This window comes from Cervus canadensis, chromosome 25, assembly GCF_019320065.1.
Source record: "Cervus canadensis isolate Bull #8, Minnesota chromosome 25, ASM1932006v1, whole genome shotgun sequence".
NCBI lineage: Eukaryota > Metazoa > Chordata > Mammalia > Artiodactyla > Cervidae > Cervus > Cervus canadensis.
Window position 1 is genome coordinate 18,462,631 of NC_057410.1, and position 18,289 is coordinate 18,480,919.

The window sequence follows — 18,289 nt, forward strand, 5'->3', positions numbered from 1 at the left end:
TGGAAGTTAGAATAAAGGTATGAGGAGTAATGTTAAGCAACAGTTGGTACCCATGTCAGCATTCCTCATCCTCCAGGGTTCGCAGGCCACAGCTGCAACAGGTGGGCCTCCTGAAGTTGAGTCAGGGTAAGAACATACATCCAACAGCCGCAGCAGAATCACACTAAATTGGGCTTCGTGAGAATGCAAAATAGTGTAAGAAAGACAAGGGGTTAAAATACTTACTGTTGTTAAGTTTATCATAGTTTCATGAGCCTACAGTGTCTCAAAGTCTCCTTTATGCACTGGGGCCATGTAATGCCCTCTCTCTCCACCATCTCCTCTTGGGCTCAAGGCACCCTTTCCCTTCTCCTTTCACAGTCCCCCTCTCCTAGGATGTGCACACCTCCTCCCAACAGTGCTGTGAACCAGAAACTGAAGCTCCCCATGGACTTCTGTCTCTTCCCAGACTCTGTAATGGAGGGGTCACCATCTCTCCAGTCTGGTCTCAGTTCATCTAATCTGTCCATTCTCTAGACTGCTGCCACCAAGAGTATCAGCTGTAGGATAAAAATCTCAACTCTTCTTTAGCAAGTTAGAAAAGGGCATCATTATCTGGCCCCAGCCAACCAGTCTGACCTGAGCTTCCAACACTTCCCATGAAATTTGCATCCTGGCAACATCTAATTACCGGAGAGCCCAGAATCCATTCTGCTTTGGGGCCTCCCTGAGTTGCACACACCCTTCCCTCTCACTACGCTGACAACTTGGAACATTTCTATTCAACCTTCTAGCCTTGGCTCAAGTCTTTCTCTGCTCTGACTCTTTCCTGACACCTGCCCACATGCTGAAGTGCTCCCTATCCATGTATCTGCTAGGACAGTGATAACTCACAACGTCTTCGTACCTGCTCTGTAAGCTCCTTGAAATTGATCAAAAGTCTTTTTCCTTCCCGCCCTAGCATCTTGCACACAGTAGCCCACCCAAACAAAACTTTGTTAAGCAAATGTCTAAATTTTAAAATGAAAGAGAAGAAAAAAAAATTTTTTAAAAATAAAATGAAAGAGAAGAACTGATATTATATGGTTAAAATCAACAAATTTGAAGAAGAAATTCACTGCAAACATTAGTCAACTTAACTGGGGGCGGGGGGGGTGGGCTTGCCTGGGAATATTCTTTCTATCAGTTTTATCTTTCTTTTGAAACTGCCAAGCCAATGAAACAGCCTCTCACATGTTGTACAACAGGGCAAGGAAGCAAAGAAGCATTAATGTAAAAGAAATGACCTCTGCGGTACTACCTGAATTTACAGAGTTTGGGAACTCTTTTCCTCCCCTCCAGTACTCAAATTTATCTAGAATATTTTCAACCCTTTGTCCACTACCAAAACAACAAAAATAGACCGAAAAGAATACCACAAAAATTTAGAACCAGCCAGTCAATAGAGATTTAGCATCAGCTTAGCTTTGGGAACTCTCAAAATTACTTTTAAAGCCTCCCTATAAAATGGGAGATGTTATGAAATTGTCTGCATCCCCTGAAAGAAAGGGTCACACACAGACTTATGCCAGAGGTCACAGGACTGAACTCTAAAATCCTCCAGTTTTGAATATTTGGTTAATTGCAATCATTTACTTTCCTTGGGAATTAACAGAAACCATCTGCTTAATGATAAAGCTGAGCTCTGCAATTATTTGAGGAAAAATGTGCCACAGTCAGCATAAGAGAGTCTTACGGAGGAAGCCTGCTAGACATACATATTTCTTTTCAATAATTAAAGCCAATCTCATTCATTAACTAAAAATTTTTTATTTATCAGCACCGCCCTCGTTAATATACACCTATGCAACCTTCAATTTCAAACTTACAGTAGGTTAAATAAGCATAATTATTAAAGAAGCATAATAGTAAGTACAGAGGGCTGCTATCATACACCAGAAAGTTGAGGCGATCATGAGAAAAAATAGAGATGAGAAATAAATGTCTGCTCTGAGCCACATATCCGGCTCTGGGTCTCATACCTGTATGCCACGGGGGATACTTTCCTCTCCCAGCAAATAGAAAAATGGCTGGGAGCGCTCCAAACAAAATGCCTTTGAACTGGCCATCTCTCAAAGCTCCTGCTAATTTTAACTGCAGTCCTGCTAGCAGATGTGAAGAAAAACAGGCAACTTTTGTTACACGGCAGCCTACAGAATGGGTAGAGTCCTCTGAACGGCTGTAAATATTGATCCACCTGTGAAGAATAAGGGTGCCATCTCCGTATGGTGGCAAATAAATAAAGCAGGGACAGGACAGAGGAAAGGGAAACACACGTTGGGCCAACAGCTTCAAGCCTGTTTCTTCTCTGTGTGTGTGGCCCGAGGGAGGAGGAGATGTTTATTTGGACATCCTCCCTTCCGAAAAGCAGCCAGCTGACTGTCTGCTTTTGTATGAGTATGATGCTGGAGCCCAGTTATTAATACTTTCCTAAGCAGAAGCAATCCAGTTTTAAACCAGTGTTATGAAGCATTTGAATTTTTAAAGTCAGTTGGTAAGAAGCAGCTGATCCTCACCACCCCAGCCCATCAAAACTCCCACTTTGGTTCTACAATGTTTAACTAGTTATTGTTGCTTAGTCACTCAGTCGTGTCCAACTCTTTGTAACCCTGTGAATGTAGTCTGCCAGTATCCTCTGGCCATGGGATTTCCCAGCAAGAATACTGGAGTGAGTTGCCACTTCCTTCTCCAGGGAATGTTCCCGACCCAAGGACTGAACTCATGTCTCTTGCATTGGAAGGCGGGTTCTTTATGGCTGAGCCACCAGGGAAGTCCATTTAAATAGTAATCATTATGGACTTTAAACTACAGAAGAGCAGAGAGGTTAAGAAGACGGGTTTTGCAAAGTGTAAGAGATATTGACTGAAATCTCTATTAGCCATTCACTACCTGTATACATTCAAGAAAGTTACTTAATGTCATTATAGCTATTTCTGTAAAATGGAAAAAGTAATAGTGTCTACCATAGAGGGCTGTGAAAATCAAATAAGACAGTGTATAGAAAGTGTTTAGTCCAGGGCCTGGAACAGAGAAAGTGCTCCATAAATGTGAGTTATCTTTGTTATTTCCATTCTTATCATTATGGCCAGCCTCATAGTAGAAACTAGAAGGAAGAGTCAGGAATCATGAATATTCCTGAGGAATCTCTGCCAGGGGGCACCGTTGCCAGGAAGAACGCATCCTTTCTTTTCTTTTGAAAAGGAACCTAGCCAGGGAAGAAATTAAGAGTTGGACTTGGGTAACTGTGAGCAGTACCGTAAGCAGCCATTCTCTCAGAAATGTGCACCCCAGTTTTAAAGCTGAGCAAACACAACAAGTCTTCTGGCAAAGAGGGAAGTGGTGTTCTAGAATATGAGTGTTTGTATGCCACCTTCAGTTTCTTTTGTAAAAACTGTCAAGCAAGTATGTCCACTGCATTATGCTACTGAAATATACACAGGCTCTAGAATCAGAAGAACCAGAGTGCCTTCTCATGCTGCCATCTACCAGCTTTGTCACGTAGAGCAAGTTACTTAACCTCTGTCGGCTCCAGCTTCATCTGTGAAGCAGAGATAAGATCAGGCAATCTGAATGGGCAGAAGGAAAGGTATCTCCCCAGATATGTTAAAGAGAATGGGCTACACTGTTGGACCACCTGGGGTCAAGCCTGGCTCTGCCACTTACCCAAGAGGACCTGGGGCAAATCCCTTGAATGTCTGCCTCAGTTTCCTCCTTTGAAAAGTGATGATAATAAAAATACTCATCAAGTTATGTAAACATTAAATAAGTGGATACTACAATGGGTCCTAGAACCGAATTCATTTTACTTACTATTGTAAAGATTAAAAGAGATAATGCATGTAAGCCTTGTATGTATTAAGTGCTCATCACCTCAGTAGCTATCATTCTTACTATAAAGAAATCAGAAGATACAAATGAGCAAAAAAGAAAAAAGTAAAAGAACTAAATTTTTAAATGGAAACTTTTAGAATTAAACAGTAAAAAATGCCCAGAATTGTGGCTGGAGAAAGACACTTTTTCTAAGAAAACAATGGAAATTTATTCCCTAATTATCTATTAAAAAGGAGTCTGGACTAGGACATTCCAAAGGCGGTGGATGACATCTGTATTTCCCTTTTAGACACATTAACAATTCACAAGTTGTTCAATAGAGGGACTAGAAACCTGTAAGACAGAAAAAGCATCACACAGGGTGAGGCAAGTGCCTATTAAAAGGGGGAAGTTTTAGGTTCAAAAAAGTCTTTTAGCAAAACCCAAGAGAAGAAGAGGAATGCATTTACTAATGCCAACAAATCCAATTTCTATTCAGGGTGGAGATTTTAAAACAAGGAACTTTTCCCTTAAAACTCAGGTTCAAGTTCCCTTCATGAACTCTTTCCCTAAGGCACTGAACAATAATGGGTATTAATATGAAAGTTCCTCTAGTCTGAATCACATAGGATGGAGAACGGACCTAGACCTTTTTTTAACCCAGAGTACCATACTAGATGGGCTTCCCAGGCAGCACTAATGGTACAGAACCTGCCTGCCGATACAGGAGATATGAGAGACATGGGTTTGATCCCTGAGTCTGGAAGATCCCCTGGAGGAGGACATGGCAACCCACTCTAGCATTCTTTTTTTTTTTTTTTTTGCCCCAAAGAGCATCTTTATTCACAGCGAAGGACCTCACCATAGCAACACACGTCAATTCCCTGAGGACTTTTCTCTTATCGTTCACTTTCCTAGCTATGTCTTGCAGAAAGGAAAACAGAAGGCAAAACACACCTCACTGGTTAGGTGTGCTGAGCTGGGCTGGGAGGAGACGGGTTCTGTGAAGGAGGTGGGCAGGGAGAGACCAGATATCATGACACAGAAATACACAGAATGTTAGACATTTCCATCAGCTTTAACAACAAAGATTATCCCAAGTTTGGCTTCTGCTTTTTCTGATCCACAGAAAAGGTAACACCTTCCCCAAGCCCGACTCTAATATTCGTGCCTGGAGAATCCCATGGACAGGAGTCTGGCAGACTACAGTCCATGGGGTCGCAAGAGTCAGACACGACTGAAGTGACTTAGCATGCATGCACCATACCAGACAGCGTTAATACAGACACCTGGATGGGATGGTCCGCTTAGAAGTACTACTTTGGGTGAGCAGCTTTAAACTTTTTTTAAAAACTTTTTTTAGAATACACAAATTCCGTTAGCCTGTAAAGGAAAATAGAATAAATTAAGCCCAAATATTCTGGGAGGTTTTAGCTGTACTACTGTGTTTAAACATGCTGAAGACAATAATCGTTCTGTGGGAATGTAAAATCAGTTTAGCAATGTTTCTTTGCTGCTTTTCTTATCCCCATCTCTAAAATTTTAAAGCATTGACAACATATATTTACAACAGTTCTTGCTCAGTCACTTCAGTCGTGTCTGACTCTCTGCGACCCCATGGACCACAGCCCGCCAGGCTCCCCTGTCCACGGGATTTTCCAGGCAAGAATACTGGAGGGGGTTGCCATTTCCTTCTCCAGTGACAGTACTACATACATACAATTATTTTCTAAATAAGAATGTACAAAAATAATTATTTCCAATGTATTTTCAAGTTTCAAATGACATAAGAGCTCAGGGTTGAAATTTTCCTCATGGTTTTTTTTAATGGTTTAACACATAATTTTAAAATATGACAAACGGATATTTGTAAGTTATAATACATTCTAAATATTTTAATAAGAGGAAATAAAGCTAACTTATTAAAGAACAGCTTTTTAAAACCATTCCTCTAGAATATTTCTAGAATAATAGGAATATCTATACAGTATTTTCTTTATCTGTTACTTGGTTACTCACAATTAGCAACAACCTTACTCTTATTCCCAGAGCATATAAACCTTTCATTGTTCTTGGAAGCCCAGGAAGTAAAAAGAATTACACCTTTTAGCATTTAATCACTAAATTTGATTTTCTTTACAAATAGCCTGGAGGTAGGTCTGTAATATTATGTATCTCTTAATTCCACTTGGAAGGTAAGCAAACACTTACCACCCCACTTGGTTCCTGGATACAATCTGTATTCTTTTCTGTGGTTCAGACATAAAGCCCTATTGATTATATTCAAGTGGCTACTTACAATGGTGCCTTAAGCAAGTGCTTGTTGAATTCACTGAAGGAGGTTCTCTGGCCTTGGCAGAGGCAGAAAGCTACAGATAGACTTCATTACCACCCTCCCCCAGCTTTAAAGGTTTTGATGGCTTCCCAGGGAGGAGAATGAAGCCCCAAACTGGGAGACTTGGCCTTCTGACCTGTCCAGCTTCATCTCACAACATACTCGTCTTTGGTCTTTCTAATAACCACCAACAGTAATAACTACCCACACAGGATCTAAGCACTGGATACAAAGCAATTAATTTCATCCTTACAACAACCTTTTAGTGGAGGGACTGTTATTACCCCCACTTTCAGAAGAGGTTAAATGACCTGCCTGAGATCATCCAGCAAGTAAGTGTGGCAGCCCAGATTCAGACAAGCGCAGTGTGGCTCCCGGTCTGAGTTCTCCTATCTGGACCCTGGTTCAGAGATAAAGTCTGGCACAAAGCAGGACCTCAATAAACCTTTATTAATAATGACTGGACAAATGATTTCTACAATTAGTCAAGAAGTCTATACAGGCAATCTTGACTTCTTTAATATCTATACACAACTGCATTCTGGGTTTCAAAGAAGGATTTAAATGGATAACACAGAAATTTTTTCAACAAATATTTCAGAACATCTACAACGTGCCAGACCCCCAGGCTAGAAGGAGACACTGGCCCCAAAGGGCTGACAGCCCAGTGTAGGACACAGTCCAAGAACAGTGCACTAATTTCTACCAGAGTGGTGACTGCTGGGTGCTACAGAGCCACAGAAAATCTTGTCTGAGCTGCACAGAGCTAAGCCTTGGGAAGAGTACAAGACAACAGTGAATGTTCTATAAATAAAGTCAGTTTATTCAACACATATTCATTCTGCTTTAACCTTCTGTGAGCTGGCCCAGCACAGCGCCTGGGCTGAGGAGCAATGCAACTGTTGTCTGTTAAGTGGATGAAGAAAGGGACAAGTGAAGCAAGCAAGCCAATTGTGACAGGTCACATAATTTGTCCTGGAAAATGTGTTTCAGAGTCTAACTAAACTTGCAAACTCAAGTAGTTTAGGTCCTTCATGACATCAGAGTAGGAGAGAAGCCATAGTTTGCAAGCTCCTGCCCCCACTAAAAATGGGGGGGTGGTGGTGGTGGTGGTGTTAAATCAATAATCAAAATGGCAAACAAACTCCAGATTTTATATCACCTATTCACATACCACCCTCTCTTCCTATCTGCAAATGCTTTTTTTTTTCGCCACGTTGAACAGCTTTCAGGATCTTAGTTCCCTGAAGAGGGATGAACCCAGACAGCAGTAAATGTGCCTACTCCTACTGGACCACTAGGGGATCCCTCAAATGCTCTATTTTTAAAGATGTTGATGTTTGTTTAAAAGATGCTTTAGGAACTGGAAGGGGCTTCCCTCATAGTTCAGTTGGTAAAGAATCTGCCTGCAGTGCAGGAGACCCCAGTTCGATTCCTGGGTCAGGGAGATCCCCTGGAGAAGGGATAGGCTGCCCGCTTCAGTATTCTTGGGTTTCCCTGGTGGCTCAGCTGGTAAAAAATCCACCTGTAATGCAGGAGACCTGGGTTCGATCCCTGGGTTGGGAAGATCCCCTGGAGAAGGGAAAGGCTACACATTTAGGAACTGTAAGGGTTAGATCCCTCCGAATATCAGCTATGACACACAATTTGTAGAATACTTGAGTTATTACAATTCTGAGCTTTCTGTGGGAGTCATTTTGTTTTTATAAAAACTAGCAAGTCAGAATTCTAGGTTTCGTGACTGTTTTATGTAACCATGCAGTTTTTCTCCCCATATAAAAAAGGCTCCTCTCATACACTAAATTACTTATTCCAAAACCATCACAATTTTTTTCAATCAAAAAGTGAACAGCTTTGACATTTTAAAATAAGAAACTGTCACTTTCAGAATTTGATTAAGCTATTCTAATAGCAGGCTGGAATCATTAAAATTGGCTTTTAGAGAGATACTTCACATGCTTAGTAACTGGCATACGGTAGTGATGACAGTCTCCAAATCAAGCTTCCAAGTAAGACAGTGTCTCCGAAGACTGGATAAAGGCAGGTCACACACAAGCTACTCATTACAAGTGTGTTTCAATCTTGTTTAATCTGACAAATGCTATATGTTCATAATAAAGCAGTGGTGTTTTACAAAAATAAAATGTTTATACTTTGGGTGTTGTTTAGTTGTTAAGTTGTGTCTGACTCTTTTGCGACCCCATGGACTGTAGCCTGCCAGGTTCCTCTGTCCATGGGATTCTCCAGGCAGGAACACTGGAGTGGGTGGCCATTTCCTTCTCCAGGGGATCTTCCCAACCCTGGAATCGAACCTACTTCTCCTGCACTGCTGAGCCACTAGGGAAGCCCCTAATATTTATAGTGTAGTGCACGCATATTCTTATGTAAGAAATGGAAAGATATTCTGCAAAATATCTATACCACCTTAATTCAAAAGTAACATACAGGGACTTCCCTGGTGGTCCAGCGGTTAAGACTCCATGCTTCCAATGCAGAGGATGCAGGTTTGATTCCTGGTCAGGGAACTAAGATCCCACATGCTGCAGAGCTGAGCCAAAAATTTTAAAAAATGAATAAAAAAATTAAAAAGGTAACATACAAAAGAGCATTTCATAATCCTTCTCTTTGTCCATTATTACCATTAAGGGTGAAAAAGGGAGGGAACACCCAATAATTTGTTAATGGTTTAGGAGAGAAATTAATTAAAACAAAAAAGGCACAATGTTACCTAAGATTTACTACCATTTTATTGAAGGGCAAACTTTCTTTAAAATTCCAGATGTGAAAGTGCCTTAGGAAAATTCCAATTCTGTTGTGGAAAATGCAGTGACAGTCTCCAACAGGACGTGGCTTGTCTGGGTCCCCAGCAGCTCTCCTGGGGCCAGCAGATGCCAGCCGGGAGTGGGAGCTGGACCACAGGCTCACAGGACAAGCATCACTGTTGCCTTTGGGTCACTAAGCTACAAAGAAACACTCTGTTTTTAAAAGTCTTCTTATAGAAAGTAATAAAGTGCTATTTCTTGGCTTTTATGACCTTATATTCTTTTAAAGAACTTCACTTTCCCATAGAGGAGCCAGAGTTGATGTACATGGTTGATATGGTATGAACCACAGCCAAGGGAAGCCGTGCTGAGAAGGGAGAATACGCCGCTGGCAATGCAAGTATATTGAAATAGTTAATTTTCTTAGAAGTCAAATAGCTACCAAATAGACAGGATTTCTTTCTTTTTTTTTTTTTTTTTAAAATCTGATACCTAACCAGGCATACTGAATTGCATGGTTTATTTTATACATTTTTTTTAAATTGTGAGATGTCCTAGCTTTTAGGTTACAGTGTAGAGGATACATTTCTATAGAAAATTGAGAAATTGTGAGCAGTAGAGTCTGAAAAAAAAGAAAGAAAATCAAAGGACAATGAGTTCAGGCCTCTGTGAAGTGCCAGACATGCACTGAAACTCCTACAAAAAAACCACTTTTTCTTCTTTGTCACTAATATCTCCCATTTCAACATCCACTCTGTTTCCTAGTGGCTTTTAGAAAATAACATTAACCTACATAATCCATATAGCTGTCAGGGATCTTTTAACCTGAACAGTTATTTTGATGTCAAGATGTTTAACCGCTCCTTCCTAATCAAAATGCACCAAAATAAAACCTACTTAAGATTTTTCATGTGAAGGGAAAGATCTTGATCTCTCTTCCCTCAGAAACAGGCTACCAACCTGCCTTTGGCTCCAGTATTGATTCAACCTGATTTGAGTGATCACAATTAAACAGGTTTTTCCTCCATTCTCCCAGCAGGGGAAGGACACTTCAGGTGCAGTCTGGAGTCTGTGCTGAAGGCGTTCTACAAACACAAAACACTGGCGAGTAAAACAACTGTATCCATGCTCCCTAAATACTGCTTCAGAAAATTAATGTGCTAACCAATAATAGTTCTATATGCTCTGGAAAAGAAACAAATAGGCACAAGTTCATCAAACAAAGTATAGAAGTAAAATTTCAGATACCACAGATAAAACAGGATATCATTCAACATTTAGATATTCTTAGTCTTTGACTCAATATTTAAGCTTATTTAATACCATTTCTATTGTCTGAGACTCTTTGTTGAAGAGTGCAGGAAAAAATGCCAGAGACAGAAAGTGTGGGAGACAGTAAGTGATCCAATTTTCCATTAAAAGCAAGCATCTGTTATTTCTATATTTTATTTGAACTAGGCAGTTATTTAGTTACATCTGCCCTTTGCCTTGGCTAAAGCCAGCAGCCCCAACCCCAGACAGTCATTTCAGACAAGGCCACTACTGTTCACAAGGAATGACAGGCAAGAATGAATGTGCATCTGATTCTGGAAAAAATACCCCTTCATCCTGGTAAGTCGAAGGCACCATCTTTATGCAAGAAACACATGTACCACTGGTAGTCCCGAAAATCAGTAATAATATTGCTAATTCATGTTAATAGTAAAACAATATTAATAGAATCCTGTCCCCTAGAAGAACAAAAAAATGTCTTCCAGGATCTGTGATGCCTGAAATGCTATAAATCTCTGAAGACAGGTTATATCCTTCCCACTTCCCTGAGGCATTTGTCACATTGCCAGACAAGATTAGAACCAGATAAGCCTCAGACACTTTTTGAAGATATTAGAAAGATCATGTTAGGGAAGTGGCTTAGGGGTTATACTTTATCAAACCAACATCCTTCAAATGCCTCCTACTAATAATAGAGTGTCATCTGCTACAGCAAGATGGTGGTCACTGAGGCAACAAGGGACTATATATTTAGTAATAACCTTTTTTCTGCTTTCCTTTGGTGTGTGTTTGTGAGGGAAAGATCTTTTAAAAAAATAATAACACAATAGAAAAGTCTCCAGCAGCCAAAGGCATTTTTCATTATGAAAGCCCTTTTTAACCACTCCCAGTCACTTCTCTTGACCTTCTTTTTTTCTACTAAACTTTCCTGTTACTCCACCCAGATTTGTCTCCTGAATACTATTTTTTTCCCTACCCCATTGACTCACTGCTTTCTAACACTCATAGAATAGCTTACTACTGGCATCTATTAATATCTTCGGTGAATATGTGTCTCAAGTGCAATATTTACAGTAGAAAATTAACTCTGTTCTAAGAATTAATGATGTAATTTGGTTTAAATGGAAAGATCATACTTTAGAAGTCCACAAATGTTTTTGAATTGCAGGTAAATACATATGTTACAAATCCTCACTAGAGATTTTATCAGGATACATAATGAAATTCATCTTATTTTCCATTTGAGACATCTGTTTTCTGAGAAAATGACTCAACATGTATGTAGAATAACTATGAAAATGTATGTAAAACATGTATGTAAAATAACTAAGAATGGCCAAGATATATTGCTAATTCAAAATCACTGTGAGAAATTTGTCAGTCATTAAACTGTCATCTTATGGTTGCTCTCAGACAAATAGGTGAAAATGTAATGTCTCACTCCCCATTTTCAAATCAATCAAACGGCAAAGATATCTTATCTCATTTATTGTATTAGAAAATTAAAATATATGTGCTAACATGGTAAGATTACAAAGGGAAAGATTAAGAGGGGGAGGGAAACCTCACTAGAGATTGTCTAAAAGAGTGAAACCCATTTTGAAGATGTAAAAGATGCTGATAGCAGACTCAAAGTGTATTATACACAGAATAGAGCTAAAGGAAATTAAGAAAAGTTGCTAGTGTACTTGAAATGTTCCTGAAATCAGCTGAAGTTAATTCTGAAAATAAAGCATCTCTGGAAGATACCTTAAAAATAAATTTAAAAAAAAGAAAAAAAAATAGAACTAGCAATGAAAAAAATGAGAAGTGAATAAATGAATGAATATATGTAAGAAATACCAAAGGTGTAAGGATTCACCATGAAATAGATGAGAAAGAACCAAGGCAAGGCAAAGACCTGCAGATAAAACTTAAATATCAACATCATGATGTGGAGAAGAGATGGAAACAGTCTCCTTATATGAAGAGTGGCTTCAGTACCCTAAATCACAGATGGAAAAGAGAAAAAAATGAATGATATACAGGTGGAAGAAACTTTGCTGCTAAGACAGCTGGTGGAAATCACTGGCCAGAAACACTGGATCACCAACAAAGATGTAACTTGCATTCCAACTTTAGCAGATTTAATTACAATTTTAAAATTGTGATCCAGACAATTTCACAGCTCTGGAAAATACAGAGCTAAGTTACTGCCACAATTAGAAACTTGCCTGTGGCAAGCCAAATTCAAGCAGGGTGAGTAAGAATACTGACTGCCTCTTTCTCAAACTACATGTAAATATTGGGGTTTTTTTAAAGCCCAGTATTTTTTTCCCCCATTTTTCTGAAAAATTTAATTACAGACAAACAAAAATCCCAATCAATTGTTTGATAATTAAATAAAATCAGTTAGGAGAACCTATGATTTATCATGCAAATCAGGACACTTTTTGAGTGCAATTAATAACAATGTTGGGACAACAGATACAAACCAGGATGTACAGTCACACTAAATACAGCACAATTCTAAACTAAAATAACATAAAAAAATCTTGAACTCATTACCTCACCCTTTTCCCAATATCCACTTTTGGAAAGGGAAAAATGTACCTTTCCAAAATACTATCAAAATTTTTCTGGAGGTCATGTTTTAAAATGTAGGAATAACATTTCCCAAACTTCACAGCAGAATTCAAAGAAATATCCTTGGAAGGGCTGGCTGTAAAAGGATTTAATTTAATTTTTGTCAGTTTCAGAATCATTTGGATTCCAAAGTCCTAGTGGAATGCAAACAAAAGCAGAAGGATACATTTACTGAAATGCATCCAGATGTAGAGCTCCATGTCACTGGTAGTAAAGAGTCATAATTCAATTATTACAAAAAGGATTAGCTTGTATTTAGTTTGCATTTATTTAAACACATTTTTTGGGGGGGTAAGAACAGGAACACTAGAAAACTGAAAGTAAACAAAGAATCCCAAAAGGAGTTAACAGTTGATACCACATGCTTGAAAATATCATTCATAAATATCTGAGTCAGTGCGCTCAAGGTCAAATACAAATATTACCATCTCAGTTGGGGTTGCCAGATTCAGGGACATCTGGGTTGCTGCTGGGTATCACCAGCTTTCTGGGAACAGCCACTCTCCTGGCACTGAGGAACATTCAAGTTGCACGGCAGGACTCAGAGGAGAGGCCATCAGTGCAGCAAGTTTTAAAATGGGATCCTTCCTTCCAGAATCTGATCAACCATGCAAGCTGGAGAGAGGTGGGAGCAGCGGAAGAAAACCAGCGGGTGGGGTTGCCTTGAGAACCAGAGTCTCTGGGAAGTATCCAGAAGGGGTGGGTTCTGAGGGTGGATAGAAGAGGGGCATGGGAAGTACCTGTCCCACCTCAACCTCCCCCCAGGCCCCACCCCCAAAGTGGTACTTTTCCAGATGTCGTTTATAAAGACCCTGGACTTGGCATTTAATAAAGCAGCACAGAATGTAGGATGGGATCCTTCAGGGACACAAGGACAGAGAAAAGGTAAACAAAAAGGGAGTCCTTTTCAATGGGTTTCCTCCCCACCATAGCCAAAGCAGCACCTCATCTTTAGTGGTAGAGCCTGGCCAATGTTGTGGAGGCTCTTGTTTGTTTGTTGGCCATAGGGCTTGGCCACAGGAATTCCCCAAACCTGCAGTTTTATCCATTTGTTCTGTATATTTGTTTGCATCTGCTTTTTTTGTTTGGTTTTTTTCGGCTAATTACTTTTCAACCACAGCCAGTTTCCCTAGTTTCCTTTTTTCTTTTTTAAACCAGCACCAACCTCATGATCCCAGAAGCTGGGGAGAGGAGGGCGCTGGAGAAGGACTGGGCTAAAGGAACTGATAGAAGAGCTACAACTCCCCTCCAAGGAGCTTTCCTCCAGGTCTCTGGCTTTGAGGCCTGATTCTATGGCTACTATACTTAACTACAATGAGCCAGAATGAGGATCTGGGGGTGGAAGGAGGAAAAATGTGGCTCTACCCTGGAAAGAGACCACCTGTGCTGCTAGATGGCTAAAGGCAAAGGAGAAACCCTACAGAGATGCTTGACAGGGTGGGCTCAAGAGCCAGCCCATAGAGGACTCACGGGAGAAGCACCATTTGAATGAAGTGGATCACTCTAGCAACTTCCTGGCGGTGCAGTAGTCAGGACTTTACACTTTTACTGCCAAGGGCGCAGATTCAGTGCCTAGTCAGAGAACTAAGATCCCACAAACTGTGCTCACGGTGTGTTCAAAAAAGGAAAAAAGGATCACTCTGCAGTGTGAGGGAGGAGGACGAGTCCAGAAGCCTGATGATGGATTAGTGAATGAAGACGAACAAGTGAACCTTGGAGAGAAGAGGATGATGACTGTCCCAGAAAGGTCCGGGAGGTAAATTAGATGGGACTTGTGGTTGAAGGAATGGGAAAAAGAGGAATCAAGGATAACATCCAGGTTTCTAACTTGGACAACTAGGTGATTTTTGAAGTTACTAACTTGGCACATATATAGATGGTGGCGAAGGTTTGAGGACGCACAGTGGCCAGCAGAGCGGCCGGCCGGAGAGGTGACAGGGTGTCTCAGCTCAGGTCTTCTGTGAGCTGGTCTCCAGCAAACTAGGGCAGAGTGCACTGGATCGTGTAGGATGTCTGGATTCTATCCTGGTGCAAACGTTTAGTAACTGTGTGACTCACAGTGATTCTCTCAACTATCTGGAACCTGATTCTGCATTATCAAATGAGACAACTGACCCACAGTTTGCTACCAGGATTAAAGGAGAATGTGTGTAGAAGTATTTTCAATACAGAAGCTTCAATTAAACCTAAGAACTCTTCCAACTCTCCATAGCCACCCAAATTCATCAAACATTTAGTACTATTTTCAGCCAGGTACCAGAGGTACAGAAGTGGCCAGTGACCTCATGGGGCTGACACAGTCCTCAGGACTTGGGGCCCCAACCTTGGCTTTTCGCTTGAGAAACATTTATTTATTCATCAAATAAAAAATTTTGAGCCCCTGCTTTTAGCTTATTCTAAAAATAAAAACACGAGTATCAATTGTTTTCCTTAAGGCCCCCAAACTTCAGGGTGCAGAAGGTAAACTATCCCAAGCTTCAGGGTGCAGAAGATAAACTATAAAGAGATGAATTACAATATGTGCTCAGCACTGTGTAATAAAGGTCTGAGGCTGAATGAACTGGAGGTATTTGCACACTGTCTTTGCCAATTCCAATTTCTGTGTATGAGGGGCAAAAGGATTACTATTTTGTTTTAATTTTTGATTGAGGTATAGTTGATTTACAATCAACCAGGGATTGAACCCATGTCTCTTATGTCTCCTGCACCGGCAGGTGGATTCTTTACCACTAGCGCCACCTGAGAAGCCCTCTTAGAGACTATACACTTAATAAAAAAGTCTTTAGAGAAGTGTTTTGGTGAGGTCTAAATCTGCTGGACATTTCATTATGTTGATGCCTACAAGCCAGTTAGCTTCACTGCAAATAATAATTTAAAATACTAAAATAGTAATAATATGGAAGAAATTACTGACCCAAATGATCTGTTGTGTACTAAAAATGCCCTTGATACACATAGTCAGCTGATGAACAAATATGTATGGAATACATATTCTGTATTAGACATTCTTATTAAGTGCAAGAAAGACTTTTTAATAATCTGTAATGCGAATGGTGACTGTAGTCATGAAATTAAAAGACACTTGCTTTTTGGAAGAATAGCTATGTTAGCTATGTCAAACCTAGACAGTGTTTTAAAAAGAAGAGACATCACTCTGCTGACCAAGGTCCATATACTCAAAGCTGTGGTTTTCCCAGTAGTCATGTATGGATGTGAGAGTTGGACCATAAAGAAGGCTGAGCGCCAAACTGACACTTTTGAACTGTGGTGCTGGGGAAGACTCTCGAGAGTCCCTTGGACAGCAAGGAGATCAAACCTGTGAATCCTAAAGGAAATCAGCCCTGAATATTCACTGGAAGAACTGATGCTAAAGCTGAAACTTCAATACTTTGGCCACCTGATGCAAAGAGTGGACTCACTGGAAAAGACCCTGATGCTGGGAAAAACTGAGGGCAAGAGGAGAAGGGGGCAACAGAGGATAAGATGGTTGGGTGGCATCACTGACTCAGTGGACATGAGTTTGAGCAAACTCAGGGAGATAGTGATGGACAGAGAAGCCTGGCGTGCTGCAGTCCATGGGGTCATAGAGTCGGACATGACTTAGTGACTAAACAACATTTCCCAAAAGTCTAAACCAGCAATCTGCAACCACGGACACCAGGGACACCAGGGACCAGTTCCATGGAAAAAAGTTTTTCCAAGGACAGAGAGGGGGAGGGATGGTTTTGGAATAACCGTCATAAGGAGTCAGCAACATAGATCCCTCGCATGTGCAGTTCACAGTAGGGTTCACGCTCCTATGAGAATCTAATGCCGCTGCTGATTTGACAGGAGGCGGAGCTCAGGTGGTAATGTGACCAGTGGGGAGCAGCTGTAACACAGATGAAGTTTCACTCACTCCTTGGCCACTCACCTCCTGCTGTGCAGCCTGGTTCCTGACCAACCATCAACCCGTACTGGTCTGTGGCCCAGGGGTTGGGGGCCCCTGGTCTAAACTGACCCCTTCTGAATGGAATTGTACTTTGTGAGCCTATTTTTAAAAAGCTATTAGAAGACAATCTGGTATAGAAATTTTCAGTCTTGCCAGACTCTTTCTGGGGTATTTCCCAAAGAGAAACACTTGGGGATATTTTTATCTTTTTAAAAACTACTTCACCTATTTTTTAATCACACTTTTTTTCCACCTCATAACAGACAATTAACTTCTAATGACATCATTATCCAAGACAGAAAGGTGAGAAGTGTAAGTGTTATTGTCTTTAGCTGGGATACACATTCCTCTTTAAATACACACACACACACACATATACATGAGGAATAACACAAAAAGAAATGCATTACAACCCCTGCAAAGCTTCACCTCCAACCTTATAACCCAATGATGGCAATTTCTAATACTTGATGTATGGATCTTTGGAGCTTAATTAGTTGTGTTCATTGTGAATGCAATCTGGCCCAATATAAACACAGAAACTTTCCTTCAGATCTGTGTAAAGTTTGCTAGTAAGTATAGCATAATTTTCACTATACCTTGGAACATGGTAACATTTTTTTGGTATTATCTTAAACAATGAAAGTCTCACAGTATAAATATTAGGTTGGTGCAAAAGTCATTGCAGTTTGCATTGTTGAACTTTGCCATTTGATGCTGGAATACATTCTTGAATGTGGTTATGATATACATCATTTTAATGTGAATTTCTTGCTTTATGTTTTTTGCTAATGAATTATTACTTGCTATTTATTTTCTATGTATTTTAGACTATGGAAATGATGTTAGACAAAAAGCAAATTCAAGCAATCCTCTTATTTGAGTTCAAAATGGGTCATAAAGCAGTGAAGACAACTCGCAACATTAACAACACATTTGGCACAGGAACTGCTAATGTGCGTACAGTGCAGTGGTGGTTCAAGAAGTTTTGCAAAGGAGATGAGAGCCCTGAAGATGAGCGTAGTGGCCGGCCATGGGAAGTTGACAACAACCATCTGAGAGCACCATCAGGGCTGATCCTCTTATAGCTAAACGAGAAGCTGCCCAAAAACTCAGTGTCCACCATTCTACTGTCATTTGGCATTTGAAACAAATTGGAAAGGTGAAAAAGCTTGATAAGTGGGTGCCCCATGAGCTGACCACAAATCAAAAAAATTGTCGTTTCGAAGTGCTGTCTTCTCTTATTCTATCTATGAAACAACCACAAACCATTTCTTGATCAGATTGTGATGTGCGATGAAAACTGGATTTTATATGAGAACCAGCAATGACCAAGTCAGTGGTTGGACAGAGAAGAAGCTCCAAAGCACTTTCCAAAGCCAAACTTAAACCAAAAAAAAAGGTCATGGTAACAGGTGATCTGCTGCCCATCTGACCCACTACAGCTTTCTGAATCCTGGCAAAACCATTACATCTGAGAAGTATGCTCAGCAAATTGATGAGATGCACAGAAAACTGCAGGGCCTGCAGCCAGCA

The 18,289-nt window shown here is 40.3% G+C and overlaps 1 protein-coding gene and 1 long non-coding RNA gene across 7 annotated transcripts in view; one reads left to right on the forward strand and one right to left on the reverse strand.

The window, feature by feature from the left end:
* The window catches only part of PRICKLE1 (prickle planar cell polarity protein 1), a 115,785-nt gene that overhangs the window by 75,646 nt on the left and 21,850 nt on the right, over positions 1-18,289 (reverse strand). The window lies entirely within an intron of this gene.
* Positions 1-18,289, forward strand: part of LOC122427114 — a 30,382-nt gene that overhangs the window by 4,514 nt on the left and 7,579 nt on the right. Inside the window, exon 3 of one of the 2 annotated variants that reach the window (XR_006265357.1) lies at positions 8,943-9,076. The exons of the other annotated variant lie outside the window; for it this stretch is intronic. This is a non-coding gene — a long non-coding RNA (uncharacterized LOC122427114). Of the gene's footprint in view, positions 1-8,942; positions 9,077-18,289 lie in introns of those variants that run through there. 2 annotated transcript variants of the gene reach the window in all.